The 21,169-nt window shown below is 39.8% G+C and overlaps 1 protein-coding gene, 1 long non-coding RNA gene and 1 pseudogene across 3 annotated transcripts in view; 1 reads left to right on the top strand and 2 right to left on the bottom strand.

Annotated features, from left to right (window-relative positions):
• Positions 1-21,169, top strand: part of ANGPT1 (angiopoietin 1) — a 797,336-nt gene that overhangs the window by 685,519 nt on the left and 90,648 nt on the right. The window lies entirely within an intron of this gene.
• Positions 4,349-21,169, bottom strand: part of LOC145510101 (uncharacterized) — a 33,636-nt gene continuing 16,815 nt past the window's right edge. The window contains exons 6-7 of the long non-coding RNA XR_014056680.1: positions 10,328-10,485; positions 4,349-5,057 (exon numbers count right to left, since the gene is read on the bottom strand). This is a non-coding gene — a long non-coding RNA (uncharacterized LOC145510101). The remainder of the gene's footprint in view (positions 5,058-10,327; positions 10,486-21,169) is intronic.
• On the bottom strand, positions 12,493-16,105 carry LOC145509307 (TBC1 domain family member 1 pseudogene; annotated as a pseudogene). The gene has a single exon (XR_014055994.1). The product of XR_014055994.1 is annotated as a TBC1 domain family member 1 pseudogene (transcript).

Raw genomic sequence — 21,169 nt, 5'->3', positions numbered from 1 at the left:
GTTCCATTCATGTTGTCACAAATCCAGGATTATTTTCTTGTAGGTTTTAGGGCAGTAACTATGAGATGATATTTATTGTGCCTTTAAACATTTATGAATAGCTATGCACTAAGAGAAGCCAGTCCTTCAGAAGAAATGTTAAAAGAAAAATAATACTGTGTTAGTGGGTTACAAATTAGAAGCCCTAGCTACCATCTCCTAACTGGAATCCTAGTTTAACTAACTACATACAAACATGAGAGAACCTGAAAAAACCTGGTGCACACACAAACACATACCTCTGCTCCCTTCAAAGCTGTTTATAGTGCAGAAGCATTCATGCCAATGACAAATTCCACCTCAGAGCCATAGTTTAGAAGAGTGTCTGAGCTAAAACATATTTGGAATTTCCCCTTTTCCACGCCTACCCTTTCCCAATACAGTGAGGGAAATAACCAAATTAGATGCATGCTTGCATGCTCAGTCCCTCAGTCATGTCCAATTCTTTGCAACTCCATGGACTGGGGCCTGCCAGGCTCCTCTGACCATGGGATCCTCCAGGCAAGAATAGTGGAGTGGGTTGTCATTTCCTTCTCCAGGGGATCTTCCCAACCCAGGGATCAAACCCACATCTCCTGTGCCTGCTGCATTGGCAAGCAGATTCTTTTACCACTGAGCCACCTGGGAAGTCCCAAGATTGAATGCAATATAACTGAAAATTGAAGTTAAATTCCAGCTTTTTTATGCAGGTTAATCACAGCAAAGTTTTTGAGCCAATTTATTGCAAATAAGCCAAGTTCTGGCAATAACCAGAAGATTTACTTTAGGTTTTCTTTTGAGCCTCACTTTGAAAGCTATTCCTCTAACAGCTACAACAGAACATTTTATTACATTTTCCAAGTGCTGGGACTTTCCTTTGGCCTTGATGACAGTGGGCTTATGGGGCTCAGGCTTGTTTATATACAATTCCTCTTTCTTTCTGATGGTTAAGTTTACACTATTGTTGTTGCATATAACTTATTCAATTTTTTAATTCAGAACATTCATGAACAGACTTAAATTCAGAGAAATAAAAATGAAAAGAGGGAAATCAAACAGTTATGGTCTTTTATCTTCTAAACCTTTGACAAAAATATGTGCATTAAAAAAATAACATATACAGCTTTATGTACTAGTCTTCTTCTAACTTAGAATTATTCCATGAGCATTTTCCATGTTCTTACATCATCTTTTTTAATATTTTAAGTGGTGTATAACATTTTAATGAGTGATGTACCACGGTTTATTTAATTTTTTCCTTAATGAGTATTGTTTGTTACTAGTTTCTCACAATTATTACTGATGATCCCATGAACTTCTTTGAGTGAAAACTCTCTTTTATATTTAGGATTGTTTTATTATTGTAGACTCTCAGGAGTGGAATTACTGTTCAGAGGACATCAGGTTCTTAAGACTCTTCATACGTATTGATAAATTGCTGTCTAGAAAGGTCATATCAATTAACTCTGCCACCAGCAATACTGGAGCATTCTATCATACACTTCTTAATGTTTTCATCCTGGGCTTACTTAGCCTCTTAGGAAATGTGATAGGTAAAAAATTGAGTATTATTATAGTGTTTAGTTCTTTTCATAGAAATTCAAATATTTGCACATAAAGACTTAAAAATCTTACAAGGCCTTTTAAGGAAAATAGTCGTCTTACATATCCTTACCTGCCTCACAAACACCCAACAACCATTTCCTACTCCTCAGAGGCAGAACATGTTCTAGCCACTGTTGTTGCCATGTCATTTGACTATGTAAACACTTATGGTTACATATGGGCCTGGAGCAACATGAACTGTCTCCATTTCTATTGTGATTGCAGATCTGTCAAGTGAGGCAGTCTGCCTCGGCATGATAATGAGAGGAAGGGGTGTCCTCATGTTGGTGTGCACTAAAATGCCCTCCTGATAAGATCAGGATGTTAAAAAAGCTTTTGTCTTGGTTCTTGTTCTGCAACATGTTTCACTCAGTCGTCTATCCCTGGGCCACTCTGCCAGCCTTGTTCCAACAACCCAGTAACTCACAAGAATAATTATTGAGTCAGTTGTTCTTACTTAGCTCTCTGCTCATGGAGCTGATGTTTTCCATCCTCAGCAGGCCAGATGTACTCAGTTAGTTAGAGGATGAAGGATGGCTGCTTTCCTCTTAAGAAAGCCTTGTAGGTACTGGTCCTCTCCATCACTTACCTTTGCTGTTCCATGGTGACATTTTCAAAGAGCCGAGCATAAATCACAATGAGGAAATGCCAGAGGCTGGTTGGGATAGGAATTTTGACTGCTATTATTCTCTGATGTGACCTTACTGTCATTTTCTGGTGTGATTCTAAGCAAGGTCCTAATCTCTCTGTGATTCAATTTTCTTGCCTGAAAAATAGGAATAACAGTACCTACTTCACGGGGCTATTATAATGATTAAATGAGCTTCCATGTGTGTGTGTCACACTTAGAAAATGAGTGTCTCACACATTAAGTACCAATACATGCAAGCTATAAATATAATTTCATACTGCTTAATTCCTGTCACCTGAAATGAAAGTCTTGTTTCCTAGTTCATAGTTTCTTGCTGTAGATGCTTCATATAGTATGACTACGTAATACTTCCAAGCGTGGCATAGAATCTGGTTACCTTTGTATTCTATACATACTCTCACACCGGGTCTCCTCAGGGATTTAGGGTGGTGGCTTTCTATGCTCTGTCATATTCTTAGAGTATTCTCACTGAAATTTTAAGTTATTAGACATATCCACATGAATTTTTATCAGAACTGTTACATTTATAAATTAATTTAAGGAGAATTGATACCCTCTAGCTTACTATATGGTGGCTTAGATGTTAAAGAAACCGTCTACAATGCGGGAGACCCGGGTTCGATCCCTGGATTGGGACGATCCCCTGGAGGAGGGCATGGCAACCCACTCCAGTATTCTTGCCTGGAGAATCCCCATGGACAGAGGAGCCTGGCGAGCTATGGCCCATGGGGTCACAAAGAGTCAAACATGACTGAGCGACTAAGCACACCACAGCTTACAATATAAGGCTTCCCTGATAGCTCAGCTGGTAAGGAATCCGCCTGCAATGCTGGAGACCCTGGTTCGATTCCTGGGTTGGGAAGATCCACTGGAGAAGGAATAGCTTACCCACTCTAGTATTCCTGGGCTTCCCTTGTGCCTCAGCTGGTAGAGAATCCGCCTACAATGTGGGAGACCTGGGTTTGATCCCTGGGTTGGGAAGCTTGCAATATATATGCCCCCTTTTTTCATAATCTCTTGTATCAGAATTTTATCAGAGGAATCCCCTGGTGGTCCAACAGTTAAGACCCTACACTTCCAAGGCAGGGGGCGTGGGTTCAATCCCTGGTTGGGGAAATAGGATCCCACATACCTCATGGCAGCACTGCCAAAACAATAAATTTTTTAAAAGATTTTAACAAATTGTATTTTAAAACAAGCAGAACCACTATATATAAGAAATTTGTTGCCAGGATTGGGTCTCATGGAAATATGAGAGCTGGCTAAGTAATGTCTGTAAGGCTGCTGTCTTTTGTCTCATGCTACAGCTTGAAGTCCAGAGGGTGGGTAGCTGGGAAAAGAAGATGAAAGTAGCTTAGGGAAGATCAAAGACAGGCTGAAATTCACAAGAAGGAGCTGGAGCCCATGAGGAAAAAAACATAACCCATGTCAATTCTCACCCATCTGTGATCCTGATGATGGGTGTCCTGCACAGAAAGTTGGTGACCTTCTTCATGAAAGTCAAGAGAGGCAGAGTTGAAGAAGGAATTCAGAAAAGGTGGATTCTGTCCTGCACCTAGGTTTGAGACAGCAGAACTAGGTGCAAACTACAAAATGGCTCTGTTTAACTTCCATCTCCCTGACAGCCTGTAAAAACGTCTCCAGAAGTCCAGTCTTAATAGGAAATACACAAAAAAGGGAATTCAGGGAAATGTAGTTCAGCTTAGGCAAGGTGACGCATTACCAACACCCACATCTCTCAGTACAATTGATGTAATGGATTTTATATGTTTCACACTAGAAATTATTTATAATTGTTTTACCACTACCGATGTGATCTCTAAGCAATATGTTTACTCTGGTTCTGAGCACTCTAAAGCCCTTTCCCACGTTCCCTCTATCATAAATAAAAATATATCAAAGCCAGTTATCCAGCACTGCTTTCTTGGCACTGAAGTAGCTGAATATACATAGAATAAAACTCAAAACCATGCTTTAATAGTCCAACTTGAAATTTATGAATAAAAATCCTACCTAATCCCTCATTGCTACCTGCAAATCTCAAGTCAATTTGCTCTACTATTCTCCTTATTATTTTTATATTTGTTGTTCATGTACTAAGTTGTGTTTGACTCTTTGTGACCCCATGGACTGCAGCATGCCCTGTCCTTCATTGTCTCCCTGAGTTTGCTCAAATTCATGTCCATTGAGTCAGTGATGCCATCCAGCCATCTCATCCTCTGTTGCCCCCTTCTTTTGCCTTCAATCTTTCCCAGCATCAGGGTCTTTTCCAATGAATTCACTCTTTGCATCAGGTGGCTAAAGTATTGGAGCCAGCGTCAGTCCTTCCAATGAATATTCAGAGTTGGTTTCCTTTAGGATTGACTGGTTTGATGTCCTTGCAGTTCAAGGGACTCTCAAGAGTCTTCCCCAGCACCACAATTCGAAAGCATCAAATTTTTGGTGCTCAGCTTCTTTATGGTCCAGCCCTCACATCTGTACATGACTGCTGGAAAAACCATAGTTTTGACTGTATGGACCTTTGTCAGCCAAGTGACGTATCTGCTTTTTAAAACAATATTTTTATATAGCTTCTAAAATTTTACACACCTCCACTCCTGTATTAGTGTTCTCAGACTGCAAAAACTATAAAGCTACTGATTGGTGATTTGAATAACAAATTTACTTTCCACAGTTCTAGAGGCTGGGAATTCCAAGGTTCTGGCATTTGCATTTCTTGGTGAGGGCTCTCTTCCTGGCTTGCAGATGGTTACCTTCTCACTTTGGACTCAGTGGGGAGAGACTGTAAAACATGAAACGTTCAAAACAAAATTTCTTATTCTCCTTTCCCCAACATGTTTTTCTCCCAATATTCTCCTCAGTAAACAGCAGTTATTCATCTGATTACACTGGCCAAAAACTGTGGAATCATTTTGCCTCTTTATTTTCACAAACTAAAAAAAAAAAAGCTATCAGATATCAGACACAGACTGAGAGATTAAGCACGCACACATCAGTAAATCTCATTGGTTCTTCTTTCAAAATACTTCTGAAATCTACCAACTTTATACTACCTGGTCCAAGTACTTTTCTTCCTGAACAATCGTAGAAAGCCTCCTAAATAACCCCTCTGCTTCCAATCTTGCAAGTGTACAGTCTAGTCTATACATAGCTATTAGAATGAGCCTTTTTAAAATGTTAGATTATACCAGAAAGTGAAAGTGTTAGTCACTCAGTCGTGTCCAACTCTGTGTGACCCCATGAACTGTAACCTGCCAGGCTCCTCTGTCCATGGAATTCTCTAAGCAAGAACATTGGCATGAGTAGCCATTCCCTTCTCCAAGGGCTCTTCCTGACCCAGGGATCAAACCCACAATTCCCACATTGCAAGCAGATTCTTTACCATCTGCGCCACCAGGGAAGCCTAGATTATACCAGAGCTATGCTTAAATCTCCTAATTGTTTCCCATCTCTAACAGAATAACCCAAAGTCCAAACATGGTCCAAGATCCCACTTTAGCCCATAGCTTACCAAATGACTTCATTCCCATTGTCCTCCAGTCACACTGAACTCTTCGCTATACTTTGGACACATCAAGCCTACTCCACGTACAAGACTTTTACCTCTACTGTTCCCACTTATTGGAATTCTTGTTATCCTAAGATATCTTTATGGCTAAATTATTATTTATATCAGGTCTCTTTTTAAATGCCATCTCATCTCAAGGCCTCTTTCAATACCTTCAGTAAAATAGCACCCCGGCCACTCTCTATGCCCTTATACTGTTTCTTAATATAGTTAATCAAACCTGACTAGGAGCATTAACTGCCTAGATCTGAAACTTGTCTCCATTACTCACTGTTATGACCCCGGACAACTTCTTTACCTTTCTATGATCTATTTTCTACATTTGTAAGATGGGGATAATAATAGAACCTACCTCATAAGGGTGTGGAGAAGGCAATGGCACCCCACTCCAGTACTCTTGCCTGGCAAATCCCATGGACGGAGGAGCCTGGTAGGCTGCAGTCCATGGGGTCGCTAAGAGTCGGACGTGACTGAGTGACTTCACTTTCACTTTTCACTTTCCTGCACTGGAGCAGGAAATGGCAACCCACTCCAGTGTTCTTGCCTGGAGAATCCCAGGGACGGCGGAGCCTGGTGGGCTGCCGTCTATGGGGTCGCACAGAGTCGGACACGACTGAAGTGACTTAGCAGTAGCAGTAGCAGTAGCATAAGGGTGTTAAACAAAATTGTGTGTATGTGACAGAGAGAAAGAAAAACACTGAGGAACAAAAATGAGTGTCTGACACATGAGCACTACATATACACTACTACTAGAATAAACATTATTATTTGCCTCCTTAAGAATGTAAGCTCAGTGAGAGCAAGATTTTTGTCTCTTGTTCTACGCTATATCTCTAGCATTGAGAATAGTAACTTCACAAAATAATGACTGAATTAAAGAAAAAAAATGGTCACGGCATTTATGTGCATCATTCACCTACTTAAATTAGTGCACCTGAATTTTAATAGTTTTTAGTTGAATGTTTTGATTCTTTTAGGTAGCCAAACATATCAACTACAAAAGAATGTTTTCTTATTTTCCCATATTTAAATTCATGTTTTGTATCCTTTTTAATTGGCCAGAACTTTTAAAACAGTCATCACCCTTGCTGTCTCCCATTTCAGTTTTAGAGAGAACACAGAATTGTGCCTACTTCATTGAAAGAAATGTTTTTCATAGAATTGTCTTTGAATTTTATTAAATTTCCTTCTAATTAACAGTGGTAAAGGCATGCATGTGTGTGTGCTTAGTCATGTCTGACTTTTTGCAACCCCTTGGACTGTAGCCTACCAGCTCCTCTGTCCATGAGATTTTTCCAGGCCAGAATACTGGAGTGGGTTGCCATTTCCTCCTGCTTGGATCTTCCCAACCCAGGGATTGAATCTGTGTCTCTTATGTCTCCTTCATTGGGAGGCAGATTCTTTACCACTGGTGCCACCAAGGAAGCCCCGGACTATGAGAACCTTGCCTGGATTAATGACCATCATTTAGTACATTTTATATACATACTTGTCAAACAAATAAATGGAAGTGAAGATTCAAGAGTGATGTTTTAAAGATGAAGGGAAATGTAAAAGAGACACTTAACATCTATTTAGCATGCAATATATGTTAGAATCACTTTAGTTATATTGCTTTTTATTTAGCTCTTACAGTAACCTCTAAGAAAGGATGAAAATAACTAGAATCAGGAAGATTTAGTGACTGGCCCAAAGTCAGTGGGCTGGTAAGTTGGAACTGAGAGGTGAGCTCATGTATATATGATCTCAGAGACCACATACTTAAGACTGCAGTAGCTGACCACCACACGACACTCTTACCACTTTACTAGGCCCAGTGAGAAAAAAAAATCTTCCATTTTTTCTAACTGATGGCTATTAACCCAGGCACTGAAATAGAAGTTCTCACAGTCTGCTATCAGAGACCTTTGAAAACCTAATTATAGTATAGTATAAAATGTGCCTGAGAGTAGATGTTCAATTAATTCTTAGTGAATAAATGAACAAATGGTTAAGTGAAAAGCTTAACCTACAGTGTATATCTCTTTCTAGAGACTTCAACTTAAAGTTACCAGTTATCCTATATCAGCAAATACTAAAAATTCCAGTTCATGTACATGTTAACACAACATGCCTCATGCATGTCTATGGCTAGAATAGAGAAGAGGAAGAGAAGATCTGGGAGACAGAAAGCAGAGCATGTAGACTCTTGAAGTGTAGAATGACATCATTCTTTGTGTGCCTCAAAAAAGAAAGTGTTTCAACGTAGAGAAATCTTCAATGATTTGTTTTTATAAACATCCAGTTCCAGGCTGGCAGTATATTCAAACAGTTCCATGAGAAAATGCCATCAGCACAAAATAAAATATCTCCTAAGACTTCTAAATATCCTTTGACTGTTTCCTTTTCCGAGTTTCCAAGAAGAACTTAATTGTGAGATAAGGCAAAAGCACAAAATTTTTCCAATTACAGAAAAATAAGTAGACCTCATTAGAGTTAAACCTAAAAATATATTCACCTATCATCATTCATCTTTACTTAGAAAACAATAGTTGCCTATCCAAACAGAGAATTTGATTGATCCTAGGTTCTCAAAACACACATGAATGGTTTTGGACAGATGTTTCATCAATGACAAATTGGCCTTGAGGGAAATGCGACCACCTTGGAAAAAAGCCATACATCCAAATTCTTTTAGTTTCAGCAGCACTCGTTTGAAACTATTCTCTAATCTTAAATTTCTAAGTAAACTTCTGTAAAAATAAATATTAAAAGACTCTTTTTAAATTAGATTTAAATAAATCCTCTAAAGGCTAAGATTACGGTTTTAAGTGACCCACTAATCAACTCTCCAATTTTTATGGCAATAATATTATTGGCAAGAGCTTGCAAAGTGCTTGATGGCATCAACCACAAAGCCCTGTTTATAAATACATATTATCACATTAGGGGCACACTGTTTCAATTTTTAGAGCATTCCGTTTAAGTTCCAACTTTGAACTGATCTGATTAATACTTTTCCTTCTAGTGGTTGTACTTCATTTATGACAGCACTCAGTGGGAACAGAGAAACTATTCCATTTAAAATTAAAGAGTTTTGATGGTAACATCAAAAGCTGTGGAACTGTCTCTTAGATATTCTCCAGAAAGTAGGGTGGAGGAAAGGTCTCTATTAGTGTTAATTTAATGTTTTCAAGAGGAAGCAAGATGAATCTAAGGATTTAAGAGCTCAGTAAATTACTGAGATATTTCTCCTAAATTAATGTTAAATGTCCTCTTATCATAGAATTAGACACTCACAAATACATTCACACTTACCCACAAACACCACCACCACATATAATGAAGGCTCATTATGCTATGAACTTGTTTTCAATCTACCCACTCCAACTTTATTGTGTTGCTTAATTTTATATTTCATAGCTCCATTATTATTATCTTGAGATCTGTTTTAATGACATGTTCAAGAAATCACTTGACCAAACCTTAAGTGCAAAGGGCAAATGCAGAAACAACGAAGCATGTCTCAGATTCTCTTGATCTCATAGAAGTGGATCTATGGATATTTTTCATACAGAAAAAAATGTATCTATGCACATATATGCACATACACATGTTTTCTTGGGTCAAACAGTTCATAATTCAAATGGTAAGGAAGATCTAGCAATTCCTGGAGACTTTACATTGGTATATTTGAATTTGTTTGACTTTAAAATTTGTAAATATCTGTCATATTTAATACTTCTTACAGAATATTCTCATGGGGGAGAGAGGATGAAGTGTGATAACCTAACCAGGTTCCAGCCTCCCTACTTATCACTGTATCAGAAATCTAACAGCATTGCAAAAATAACTCCCCTTACTAAACTCTGGCCCAGGCCACTCAAGTTTCTCTCTCTACCTGCTAAAGGAGATCAAAATGCCTCAGACCTTATATTCAAGAACACAAAAAGAGGCAAAGCCAGCAAGATCCATAGACATGATCAAGTTCAACACTTCTCACCACTGTCTAGAATAGTGACCTGAGCTTCCCCTCTTCACCAGGCCAACCCTGTCCATCCTTCATATCTCTCTCTGGCTTCTGCTGATTGGCAAGTGCTCTTCCTATGAGTTCATTTGGAATTCTTTCTCAGGAAAATAATATTGAGTAGTCCAGATGTCAACTGCCCCCTCAGCCCCATAGTTGTATAACACTTCACCAAAAAAAAATTCACTCTGTAAAGTGGTTTACACACACTCTACCATTAACAACTTTGAAATTCTGTTTGGGCATCTATCTTCTTCAGAGTCACCTTTGTTATCCCTCTCTCCTGGTGGCACCCTGGCCTCCAGGATTCTCTAGTCTCTCTTATGCAGAACAATTCTATTGTCAAGCATTCCAGAAGCATTTTGGTGTTTAAGAAAACATAATCATGCAAATAACAGTATCTACTTTCTCCAGAGGAAATTTATCCAGTCTGATGTTTACTGATCTTGCTCTTTGAAATCCTTCCCTGCATACATACCAAGTCACTTCAGTTGTGTCCGACTCTTTGTGACGCTATGGACTGTAGCCCTCCAGGCTGTTCGGTCCATGGGATTCTCCAGGCAAGAACACTGGAGTGGGTTGCCATGCCTTCCTCCAGGGGATCTTCCTGACCCAGGGATTGAACCCACATCCTATCTGATGAAATAAAAGTAACACTGAGATTTTATGGTTCTTTTCTCTGGAGCTCTACCAATGTGATTCAGCTACCGTTTATGTTTCTACTTTGTTTTCCATCCTACATTTATCCAGCAAACAGTTTCCTCACTTACACTGTCTATATGCCTTTTCTCTACCTCACGTATACTCGCTTGCTTACTCATAGTTTCTGCTTCCCTCATAACTTCAGCCTATATATTAGATTATCAAGACGTCTCTGGCTTTTCAGTTTATGCTCCCAGTACTGCCTACTTCAAATATTTAAATATTGATCTCCCCAGGTCATCTTTTAAATCTGGTCCTATCATAGCTCATTGGAAAACAAATGGATTGACTGCCCTTAGTCTGAGGCCTTGCCTAGTTGTCCAGTTGTGTATGGACATGGTACAGAGATGATCATCAAGACTCACTCCTTCTGCAGCCACTGTAGTAGTTTAGTTGTCCTTAAATTGGCCCAGAGGGAAGCAACTGCTCTCACTGTGGTGGGCTTTATCAACTGTAGTTCCATCTTTCCTATTGCAATAGATAGGTGGTCCCCAGCGCATAGCCCCTTTTATGAGCCAGTACACCCACCTCCCTGGTTCTCTGAGCATGGCTGTTAAAGGCTTATAGAAGTCTTCCCTCTACAGGAAGCTGTCCTCAGATGACAGGAGCTGCCTCACCCCACAGGTTACTGCCTTTTCTCCTCTTGTTCACCTTTCTTATCCTGCTTTACTTCCTCTCCTACAGATTTTTTTTTCCCCCCCTGCGGAGCACTCCCTCAAAAAAATCTGCATCTGAATTCTTGTCTCAGGCTCTCCATCTAAGGAACATAACCTCAAACCTGTTAAATAAAGGTCCCTTTTCATTGGAAATAAGTAATTCTGCCCGCAACCTATGATAGTAACAACTTTGCATTTATGTTTTAAAATCCAGGATTCAGATTCTATTTTTATTTCAGACATGCTGTCATTTAAATGGAGATATAAAACTGCATAATAAATCTGCTAAAATGATGTGCACGAGATTGAGGTGAAGTTAAATGAAATGACCTATGACAGGCTTCAGTCGTATTTGTATGGATAATACTTTTTTTAAGAATCATATTTCAAGGACTCAAATTCTTCTTTATTATTCAGACTTAAGTGACATATAACATTATGTTAGCTTCAGGTATACAACATAATGATTCCAAATTTGTATATATTGTGATAGGATCACTACAATAAGTCTAGTTAACATTCGTCAAATTTAAATTTTTTTCTTGTGATAACTAAAGATTTAGTTTTTTGTCAACTTTCAAACGTACAATACTGTATTATTAAGTATAGTCACCATGATATACAGCATATCCATGAATTAATTTTTATTATGAATGGAAGTTGTTACCTCCTGACTACCTTCATCCATTTTACCCACCACTCAAACCCCACCTCTGGCAACCAGCAAACTGTTCTCTGTATCTGTGGGTTTTTTTTTAACTCCACAAACAAATAAGAACATACAATATTTGTCTTTCTCTGTCTGACTTATTTCACTGGGAAGAATGTATGGTCCATCCACGATACATCCACGATATACTGGTCTATCCATGATAGAGTAAATGGCAAGATTTTCTTGTTTTAATGGGTAAATAATATTTCACTCAATTCATATTCCACATTTTCTTTATTCATTCATCCATTGATGGACACTTAGACTGTTTCCATGTCTTGGTTATTATAAATAATGTTGCAATGAATATGGGTGTGCACATATCTTTTTTAGTTAGCATTTTTGATTCCTTAAGATAAATACCCAGAAGTTAATTGTTGGATGATATGGTAGTTCTGTTTTTTGTCTTTTTTTTTTAAACATAAAGGTGCATTTATTCGAGTCCATGCCATCTAACCTACTGAGTAATCAGAACTGGAAAAGGGAAGAATTAAACCTAAACAACAACAAAAACACTGAGACGTTCATCCCCTGCATTGTGAGTCAGTTCAGAAGAATCTGTGTGCTGGCAAGTCAGTCTCCTCCCTGAGAAGCACGCTTCATTCTCTGTTCTCCAGCATCTTCATCTCTCTCAGTTAAGGCCTGGATAGTGTCAGGGCAGTGGCCACACCTGTTCTGGAGCTGTGGGCTGGTGGGAGTTGGGCTCCAGTCACTCGAGGGCTCCAGCAGTGTGGGGTCAGGCTCCTGGCCGCCCAGCTCTGCCATCTGCCTCCAGAGCTGCTCCACTGTCTGCAGCAGGGCTGACCACTCCAGCTCCAAGGCTTAGGTCACCTGCTTTAGCTTGCTTTGACTGCTCAGGAGCTTCTCAAAGGTGGCTCCCAGGCTCTGGATCCTCCCACTGGCCACCTGCATTTGTTCAAGGAAGTCAAGGTTCTGTTTGCGTAAGGTGCTGTTGGTCTTCTCGAATTTGTCCGTTCTTTGGTTGTCATTGAGAGAAGAATCGATAAGCTCTTCCTGAAGCACATGGTACTCAAGTTCATAAGCCTGTAACTTTAGAGGTGTCCATCTCAAACACCTGACTGATGGTCTGCAACATCTGCACCAAGCCCAGGTTGGGTAGTGTGCTTTTTATAAAGTCAACTATGGTTTCTAGGTTTTCATGCTGCAGAATCAAGGGCTTATGGCATCCCAGCAGACTTAAAGCCACTTTAAATATGACCTCTGATCCCTGAAGAAAGATCATATCAAAGACTCTGGCGATGAAGCCCAGGGGGAACTGCAAGGCAAACACGGGTGAGGAACCAGGGCACGGCATAGAGGCTGGGACTGATATCATGCTCCTCCAGGCGGTTGTATAGGTCCCTGTGGTAATCATGGAACAGCCTTGAGAGCCGGTACATCTGGATCTGTAAAATAATCATGTCTGGTTGATACTGTTTCCACAGTCCCATGTCAAACATCAGAAACTTGAGCATGTTAAATGCCTCTTCTTCACCCACGTGAAGCAGCAGGATGCCTGCTGCAAAGCTGAGACCTTGGCAATAGCCCATTTCTTCATCTAGAAGTGAGTAGGCCTTCAGGATGTTGTAAAGTGACAGCTGCCCTGCTCCTAGCTGAGCAGAGTAGTACCGATGTATTGGAAAGGTTCACCCGAGGTCGATGAGAATGGTGTGCTGCTGGGAGGTGAGCTGCTTTAAGAGCTCTTTGTAGGGCATGTCCTTGGGCTGCTGTTTGCTGAGGAACAGGTGCTTCAGGTGGCACTGCTCCACCAAGAATTTCCAGATTTCACCCCGGTGATGTCGTGGCACACCTTGGCCAACAGCCAAGAGCATTTTTTCCATGTCAAACTTAGTTTTTGATCTTCCTGGAGTGCTTAGCATCTTTTCCCACACTGTAGTCACTTCTTTAAGACAAGAAGTGATTTCTTCATAATCAAGCTTTAGGCACTTGTTCAGCAAATCATTATCAGAGGCTTGCAGCTTTTGATTTTCCTTCTCCATCCTGAGCAGCAGTATCTGTTGTAGAATGGCCTTTTGCCATAGCTCCTGGAGTTCACAAGATGTCCTCTTCTTTTCCTCTGGAACAGGACCGAAGGGTCCATCTTTATAAACTGGTTCTAGAGGAAATCGTGGGGAAAACTCTCCCAGCTCTGAATAATCTTTGTATCTGCTGGAAAAATAGCAGGCCTTCTGGGGGGTGGCCACTCGAAGGAAGATCTGCTGCCTCCACGAGTGTCTCTGTGTCTTTATGGGGGTCCTGCTGGCGTCACACATGTGGTCGGCTTTGGACTCAAAGTCCTTTCGTTCATGAGGAATCGCTGTGCTCACTGAGTGATATCTCACAAGCTTCCTTTGCGAGACCCCTGAGAACCCCTGTGCCAGCTGCGGGGCTCCTGGCATTCCACAGGGACATGACTCAGGGTGTTGGCGTGTGTTGGCGTGCCTTTGGAAGCCCTGCTTGGGTGAGAGCAAGGCTGGCTATTCTGTGGGTTGGCTCTCTGAGTCACTGGACAGGTCATGCAAGGAGCCGAGGAGACTGAAGCAGCTCTTGGAGATGGGCAAGGCCTCCTTTTCACAGCCAGACAGCTCTTTGCTGGTGTTACTGAATGTGTCAGACACAGAGCTGTCCAGATCCAGACTGGCCGAGTGCTCCTGGAGGCCTCTGGCTTTATTATCCCAGGACAAAATACTTCCTAAAGATTCTGTTAAAGACTTCTTCGCTCTGTTTTTCAGAATATTTAACCTAAATCTAGTGGCACTTGATGGTAATTCACTTCCAATATTCTCTGCTGCAATCTGTGACATCTGTTTTATCTTCCCAATATGGATGTGAACTTTTAGCTTCTCTTCATATAAACATCTCAGGAAAGAAAGAACCAATTCATTCCCTCACTGCTCATTCCTTGATCTCAATTTCTGAACCTCCTCAAAAATAGTTGCTTGCTCCTGATTAGTTAATGTTGTCAGGTGCTTCTGGAGCTCTAGTTTGGTTTTGGAAGAATTCATTCCCTCGATCTGCTCATAGAGCTTGTGCAGGCCCTGCAGGGGGCAGCCCTCACGTAGCTGGGCCAGCGCCTTCGCTGTCTGCTACACCGAGGCCACTGTGAAGGCCTGCTCCGGGGTCATGATGATCTTGGTAGGTAGTTAGAATAGGGAAAAGGCGTCCAAAATGGCAGTGGCTGAAAGACAAAGAAAACAAAAGCCCACGGAAATGGAACAAAAGAAAATCTGAGGACCAGAGTGAGAACCTCAGGTGAAACAAACAGCCCTCCTGGCTAGCCCAATTTACATAGGGCAGGCTCAGGGGGAAGAGAAAAAACATATAAAAACAGGAGACACAATTGAGCCCTGGCTCTTCTTGTGGGTCCGACTGCCCTCACACCTCAGGGATGTATTTTCCTTTGCTTGCCAAATAAAACTGAGCTGTAACCAAGCTGTAACACTGGTCTGCCATTTCAAATTTTTGCTGCAGTGTGACAGAACCAAGGAAATTACACACTCCCCTGACAATCTCATCCACCAGAGCTTCATTTGTACGCTGAAACACAGAGGAAATGAAGGCCTCTACCTCCTTAAGACTCCCAGCAGATGAAACCAATGTGGTCCACACATCTAATACCCTGACAGCAAAAGGATATCTCCTGAAAATTTTTCTCCAGTGCTATTTTTTTGGTGTCAGGACTGATGAGGTAAACTTCGGATTGACCAATTGTGAAGAGCATAGTTCAAGCTTCGTCAATATCTGTCCACTAATCAGGTGGTTCTGGATGTTGCTTTCCTCAAAAGAGCTGAAGAAACTACTACTCCGCAAGCCTGCATCCTGACACTCGTTTCTGAAGGCCAAGGAGCCACAGCCAAGGCTTCCAGAAGGACTGGCGCACCTGCCGAGGGCCCGCTCAGCATCCCCCAACGGCTGCAGCGCAGACTGGAACTGATCGGAGAGGAGAAGCCACCACGCACGTGACTGAAGCCCTCCATGCACTAGTTGATCAGGGCTGGTGGAGCCTTCCTGAGCGCCATCACCATGTGGTCACAGAACAGCACCTCGAACTTCTTGGCGAAGGTGTCATCGAACTCCATCTGGCAGTGCAGCGCCTCCTGGTGGGCCTGCTGGATGGAATCAGTGATCTCAGGCACCTTGGCCACCCGGCTGAACAATGGTGACATGGCGGGCCGGGCGGCAGCCCGTTGGCCCAGGCTCCCGCTTAATCCCGCCGTCTGACGTAGGGGTGGCGGGCAGCCAGGGGCCGGCTTGGGGCGCAGCAGGGCGGGGCATGGCTTCCTGGCTGCAGCAGCAGGCTCCTCCCCCCATCACATGGTGAAAGTGAAAGTGAAGTCGCTTGGTCGTGTCTGACTCTTTGCGACCCCATGGACTGTAGCCTACCACGCGCCTCTATCCATGGGATTTTCCAAGCAAGAGTGCTGGAGTGGGTTGCCATTTCCTTCTCCAGAGGATCGAATCCAGGTCTCCCGCATTGTAAGCAGACGCTTTACCATCTGAGCCACCAGGGAAGTCCCACGTCACTTGGTAGTTCTGTTTTTGAGGAAACGCTATATAGTTTTTACATAGTGGCTATACCACATTAATATTTCAACCAACATTACAAATCATCCTCTCAGCAACGCATACTATTTCTTGTCTTTTTCATAATAATCTTCACATATGCGTAAAGTGATAACCAGTGGAGTTTTGATTTTCATTTCCCTATTTATAAGTAATGTTGAGCACCATTTCATGTACCTGTTAGCCATCTGTGTGTCGTCTTTGGGAAAAAAAAAAATCTAGGCAAATTCTCTGCCTATTTTTTAACTAGATTGTTATTTTGCTATTGAATTCTATGTGTTTTTATATATTTTGAATATTATTCCAGTATCAGATACTTAGTTTGCAAATATTTTCTCCCATTCAGTTGGTTGCCTTTTCATATCATTGGTGTGGAGAGGCTTTTAGTTTGATGTAGTCTCACGTGGTTTTGTTTTTACTGTTTTACATTTGGTATCAAATCCGTGAATCATTGCTAAGACCTATGTCAAGGAACTTACCACTCTGCTTTCTTCTAGAAGTTTTATGGTTTCAGGTATTATGTTCAAATCTTTAATCCATTTTGAGTTAAATTTTGGGTGTGGTATCAGATGGTCCACTGTCATTCTTTTGCATATGTTACAGATTTCCCCACAGCACTGACTGAAAACTGTCCTTTATTATATAGTCTTAGCTCATTAAGAAAGTTAATTGACCATATACAAATGGACTTATTTCTGGGCTCTCTTCTGTTCCATTAATCTATGTCTCTGCTTTTATGCTAATACCATACTGTTTTCATGATTATAGCTTTTGTGATATAGTTTGAAACTAGGTACTGTATTGTCTCCAGCTTGCTCTTCTTTCTCAAGATCGCTATGGCTTTCAGAGTCTTTTATGGTTCCATATATATTTTAGGATTGTTTGCTCTATTTCTCTGAAAAATTCCATTGGAATTTTGATAGAGATTGCATTGAATCTATAGACTATTTTCAGTAGTATGAGCATTTAATGATACTAATTCTTCCAATCTATGAACAAGTAATATATTTACATTTTATTTGTATCTTCTCTAATACCTTTCAGTAACACTGTATAGTTTCCAATATACAGGTCTTTCACCTCTTTAGTTAAATTTATTTTTGATGCAATTGTAAATGAGATTGTTTTCTTAATTTCTTTTCTGATAATGTATTATTGGCATAGAAACACAACAGTTTTTCTATTTTGTTTCTTGGAACTTTCCTAACTTTATTGAAACTTCTGCATTTTTAATATATATAAAATGTCATGTCTTCTGCAACTAGTGACAGTTTTATTTCTTCCTTTCAAACTTGGATTTATTTTATTCTTTTTCTCACCTAATTGCTCTGGCTGAGACTTCCAATACTATGTTGAATAAAAGGGGTGAGAGTGGCCATTCTTGTTTTGTTCAGTCATTCAGTCATGTCCAACTCTTTGCAACCCGATGGACTGCAGCACACCAGGCTTCCCTGTCCTTCACCATCTCCTAGAGTTTGCCCAAACTCTTATCCATTGACATGAGTTGGGAGTCTGAGTGTCTCTGTCACCCCCTTCTCATCCTTCCCTCAAACTTCCCCAGCATTAGGGTCTTTTCCAATGAGTCGACTCTTTGCATTGGGTGGTCAAAGTATTGGAACTTCAGCTTCAGAAACAGTCCTTCCAATGAATATCCAGGGCTGATTTCCTTTAGGATTGATGGCTTTGATCTCCTTGCTGTCCAAGGAACTCTCAAGAGTCTCCTCCAGCACCACATTTCAAAAGCATCAATTCTTTGGTGCTCAGTCTTCTTAATGGCCCAACTCTCACATCCATACATGACTACTGGAAAAACTATAGTTTTGACTATACAGACTTCTGTTGGCAACGTGACGTCTCTACCTTTTAATGCCTAGGTTGGTCATAACCTTCCTTCCAAGGAGTAACCGTCTTTTAATTTCATGGCTGCAATCACCATCTGCAGTGATTTGGAAGCCCAAGAAAATAAAGTCTGTCACTATTTACATTTTTTCCCCATCTGTTTGCCATTAAGTGATGGGACTGGATGCCTTGATCTTAGTTTTGTGAATGTTGATTTTTAAGCCAGCTTTTCACTCTCCTCTTTCACTTCATCAACAGGCTCTTTAGTTCCTCTTCACTTTCTGCCATTAAGTTGATGGCATCTGCATATCTGAGGTTACTGATATTTCTCCTGGCAATCTTGATTCCAGCTTGTGAGTCATCCAGCCCATCATTTTGCATGATGTACTCTGCATATAACTTAAATAAGCAGGGTGACAATTGTACAGCCTTGTCGTACTCCTTTCCCAATTTTGAACCAGTCTGTTGTTTCATGTCTGGTTCTAACTGTTGCTTCTTGACCTGCATACAGATTTCCCAGGAGGCAGGTAAGGTGGTCTAGTATTCCCATCTCTTGAAGAATTTTCCACAATTTGTTGTTATCCACACAGTCAAAGGCTTTAGCATAGTCAGGGAAGCAGAAGTAGTGTTTTTCTAAAATTCTCTTGCTTTTTCTATGATCCAGTGGATGTTGGCAATTTGATCTCTGGTTTCTCTGCCTTTTCTAAATCCAGTTTGTACTTCTGGAATTTCTTAGTTCATATACTATTGAAGCCTAGCTTGTAGGATTTTGAGCATTACCTCACTAGCAGATGAAATGAGTGCAATTGTTGGCAAAGTGATTTCTTTGAAAGTTTGAACATTCTTTGGCATTGCCCTTCTTTGTGATTGAAATAAAAATTGACCTTTTCTAGTCCTGTGGCCACTACTGAATTTTACAAATTCTGACCCTAAAGTTTTTAGCTTTACACAATTGGGTATGATATCAGGTGTGCGCATGTCCTGTATGGCTTTTTATTATGTTGAGGTATGTTCCCTCTATATTCACTTTGTTAAGAGTCATTATTATAAAAAGATGTTGGATTTTGTCAGATGTTTTTTCTGTATCTATGGAGATGATCATATGATTTTAATCCTTTTTTGTTAATGTGATGTATCACATTGATTGATTTGCAGATGTTGAATCATCCTTGTATCCCTGGAGAAAACCCACTTGATCATGAGCCTTTTAATTTATTGTTGATAAATTAACAAATTTATTTAATTAAATGTAAATTTAACCAAACAAATACATAGTTTGCTAATATTTTCTTGAGGACTTTTGCATCCATGTTCATCTGTGATATTGACCTGTAATTTTCTTTTCTTGGAGTGTCCTTGTCTAATTTTGGTATCAAGGGTAATACTAACCTCATAAAATGAGATTTGAAGTACTCCCTCCTAAAATTTTTGGAACAGTTTGAGAGGATTGTTGTCAGTTTTCTTCATAGAATTCACCTGTGAAGCCATTTGGTCTTGGACTTTCATTTGTTGGAAGTTTTTAGTTACTGATTGAATCTCTTTACTAGTAATCAGTCTATCCATGTTTTCTATTTCTTCATGATTCGGTCTTGGTAGATTGTATGTTTCTAAGAATTTATCCATTTCTTCTTGGTTGTCCAACTTATTGATGTGTAATAGTTCATAGTAGTCTCTTAACGATCCTTTGTATTTCTTTGGTACAGTAACATCTCTTCTTTCATTTCTAACTTTATGTATTTTAGTTCTTTCTTTTTTTCTTGGTGAGTTGCTAAGGATTTGTCAGTTTTGCTTACTTTTTAAATATGTCAGCTGAATTTCATCTTTTGTTTTGTCTTTTTAGTCTTTATTTCATTTATTTCTGCACTGATCTTTGTTATTTCCTTCCTTCTAATAATTTTGTAACTAGTTGTTCTTATTCTAATTCCTTGAAGTGTAAAGATAGGTTGTGTCCTTTTTCTTAATCTTGATATAGACATTAATCACTATAAATTTTCTGCTTAGAACTGCTTTTGCTGCATAAGCTTTGGTATATTTTATTTTCATTTTCTTAAGGTATTTTTTAATTTATCTTTAGATTTTTTCATTGGCCCATTGATTGTTCAGTATCATCATTTAATCTCCGTATGTTTGTAAATTTTCCACTGCTTTTTTTTGTAATTGATTTCTAGTTGTATACCATGTGGTCTAAAGGATGCTTGATATAATTTCAAACTTAAATTTATTAAGACATCTTGTGGTATAACAGATGATCTCGTCTGTAGAATTCTTCATATACACTTGAGAAGAATGTGTATTGTTCCTTTTGGATGAAATGTTCTACATGTTTGTTAAGTCCATTCAGCCTTAAACATACTAAGATCAATCTTATTGATCCTCTTTCTGCATTATCTATCTATTGATGATGGTATTAAAGTCCCCTACTATCATGATATTACCATCTTTTTCCCTTTAGGTCTATTAATATAGTTGCTTTATAATTTAGGTGCTTTTATATTGGATGCATAAATATATTAAAATGTTATATCCTCTTCTTGGATTGACCTCTTTTTCATTATATAACGACCTTCTTTGTTTCTTACTATAGTCTTTGTCTTAACCTCTATTGCCTGATGTAAGTACAAGCATACTTCATTTTATTGTACTTCACAGATTTTTTTTTTTAACAAATTGAAGGTTTGTGGCAACAGGGCATCAAAGAGTGCCATTATTCCACATTATTCCAGCAGCATTTCTCACTTCATGTCTCTGTATCACATTTTGGTAATTCTCAAAACATCTCAAACTTTTATTATTGTATTTGTTATGGTAATCTGTGATCAGGGGTCTTTGGTGTTACTGTTACAAAAAA

The sequence above is a fragment of the Giraffa tippelskirchi genome, chromosome 6, assembly GCF_054371585.1.
Source record: "Giraffa tippelskirchi isolate mGirTip1 chromosome 6, T2T-mGirTip1v1.2.pri, whole genome shotgun sequence".
In the NCBI taxonomy this organism is placed as follows: Eukaryota; Metazoa; Chordata; class Mammalia; order Artiodactyla; family Giraffidae; genus Giraffa; species Giraffa tippelskirchi.
The sequence above is the reverse complement of the archived record's forward strand: the minus strand, read 5'-3'. Positions and strand labels throughout refer to the sequence as shown.